The 2,500-nt window shown below is 39.9% G+C and overlaps 1 protein-coding gene across 1 annotated transcript in view; it reads left to right on the top strand.

Annotated features, from left to right (window-relative positions):
- Nucleotides 1-2,377: 2,377 nt before the first annotated feature.
- LOC125036174 (ecdysone-induced protein 74EF-like) overlaps nt 2,378-2,500 on the top strand; it is a 17,166-nt gene continuing 17,043 nt past the window's right edge. Inside the window, exon 1 of the mRNA XM_047628613.1 lies at nt 2,378-2,420. The gene's annotated coding sequence lies outside the window, so the exon portion shown is untranslated. The remainder of the gene's footprint in view (nt 2,421-2,500) is intronic.

Raw genomic sequence — 2,500 nt, forward strand, 5'->3', positions numbered from 1 at the left:
AATTTCGTTTTATTATCATTTGTCTCATATGTTTTAAGTAACAGTCTGAGTCATATGGACTTTGGCGGTATTATTCAACTCAGGGTACATTTACAACCCAAGTAGAATCCTGGGTCAGTGTCCTCTTCCATTTCTGACCCAGACGTGTGCTTAATTAGGGGTGAATGGGGCCCATGCTTTGCGCTTCTAAACCGTTCCGCATCCCGGAGGCCGAAGCTCGCTTTACGACCTCATAAGAGGGTCAATCAGCCCCACGAAGCGCGATGCTCCTTCCAGTGAAGACGGTCTGGCGCGGGTCATTGAATTCAGCAGCAACGCTCGAATACGACGAAAACAGACCTCTTCACTGTAAATGGCGTTTCATTGGCTAAATTCCCTGATCGAAAGCAAAAGGTTTTCCTTTCTGCAGTTTAAAGCGAATTAAAACAATCAGAATAGTTTATTTCAATCAACTCAAATTTGCTGAATCAAATAACGTTGTAAGACCTCACCAGTGATATCCTTCAGCTGGTCTTATCCTTTCGCCTACGGCAGAGGCGCCACCCAAGGAAAAGATTGAGATTCGCTTCTCGATTCCTCGGCGGAAGAACTTCAGGGGCAAACGGCCGGCCACGCAGCCGAAGGGCGCGCCGGCTTTCACGCGAGGACATACATCTCGCCCTCCGCGAGGACTGCTCTTACACTACGGCCTTTATTTTAGCTCTGGTTGTGGTGCTGGAAGTGGCTTCCTTGATCAGAGGCCGTGGAAAGTATTAATGATGAATTTAGGTTACGATTAACTGCGACAACAATATGGTGATGGTAAGATGACAAGGCTGATAATAATGTAGTAATGAGAGCAACATGTCGATACTTATGTGCTGTATGAGCGAACTTCGTATGTTATGAATTACTTTAATAAAGAAAGATCGAGAAACTAAATCATGATATGTACTTTATTTTTAGGGATGATTGTTTGAGGTCGCTGGAATAAAAGAAAACTTTTTCCTAATATGCTAAGCATTGCTGTTGCTTTTATCTACTCCCAGTATTAATAATCTCATCAGAGAAATTACTCCTTATTTGCATCATTGTTAATCTAATTGCTCTCTCACCAAACGCTCTTTCACGCAGTTACAAAGGGTAACGGACGGGGCGTGTGACTAATTGTTATTATTACTATCTATTCATTCATGTTATTATATATTTTGCTTATGCACTTTCGGGCGGAGGAGCCAAGACTGAAAGACGTTAAATCTTACAGCAAAACTTTTTTCCCTAAAGAAAAGAACTTAGATGATACTTGTGGTGGTGACAGAGATAAGATGTCTGTATTGACAAAAAAGGCAAATGGCAGTGATATTATTGACATGGTCATGTAGGAACGCAGGAATGACGAAGGCAGTGGGATGGCGAGTGATATGCCCGATGATTTGTAACAGACATGATGAGACTGTATTGCAAAAGTAATCGTGATATATAAAGGAGCAGAGTAAACGTAGTCGTTGTTGTTGTAGTTGTAGTTGTAATAGTAATTATAGTAGAAGTAGAAGTGATTGAGGTAGAAGTCATAGTAATAATAGTAGTAGTTGTTGTAATACTCGTACTACTGCTAATATTAGTTGTTCCAGAAGTAGTGGTATTAGTAGTCTCAGTAGAAGTAGTAATAAAAGTAGTTGAACTGGAAGTAGTCGAAGTAGTAACAGTAGTTATTGTTAATGTAATTAGTAGTAGTCATAGTAGTTGCGTAGAAGGATTATTTGTTGTAGTAGTAGTAGTAGTAGTCGTAGTAACTGTTGTAGTAGTTAGAGTTGTAGCAGTAGTAGTTGTGGTAGTCACAGTAGTTGTTGTAGTAGTAGTCCTCATAGTGGAAGTAGTAGCAGTTGTGGTAGTAGTAGTTATAGTAGTAATAGTAATATTAGTTAGTGATAGTAACAGCGTTAATTACGATGAAACCATGATAACAACAAGAACAGTAATAATAGTCAAATGACCCTACATGCCAATAACTTGAATTAGCTTTAGTATGTTTTCGAGGTTGATCTTACGAAATATGAAAAAAGTAAATCTGTTTTATATTACATAGATTATTATACTACACACCCGAAGGTATTTATATAAGAAAATAGAAACAAACGTTTTCTCAATTAGATACAGGAATTCCATTTCCATTTTCAATGACATTCCACTTGAGCTTCATTAATGCAATAGCATAGCACATAATATTGTGCATTCAATTAAAGAGAGCCGGAACAACCCTTCCTTTGCAGTACATATTTTGTTTGTATCATCTTCGTTTTTATTTTGCGAATACTAAGTAATTGGCAACGCAGTCATTCGGAAGCCGCTGCATTTATAAAAGTGGCAGTCTAATTGCGCGTTTTCGAGAACCCGAGTTGCAGGCGGGCTGACCACAGCTAGTTCCCGGCAGGAGACCAATCGTAAGTGCCAGTGCCACCCACACGTGCCTCCTGACTGCCTTTTCTTGAGCCTTTCCGCCGCTGGGGAGAGTTCGTTGCCT

Source organism: Penaeus chinensis, chromosome 20 (assembly GCF_019202785.1).
Source record: "Penaeus chinensis breed Huanghai No. 1 chromosome 20, ASM1920278v2, whole genome shotgun sequence".
NCBI lineage: Eukaryota > Metazoa > Arthropoda > Malacostraca > Decapoda > Penaeidae > Penaeus > Penaeus chinensis.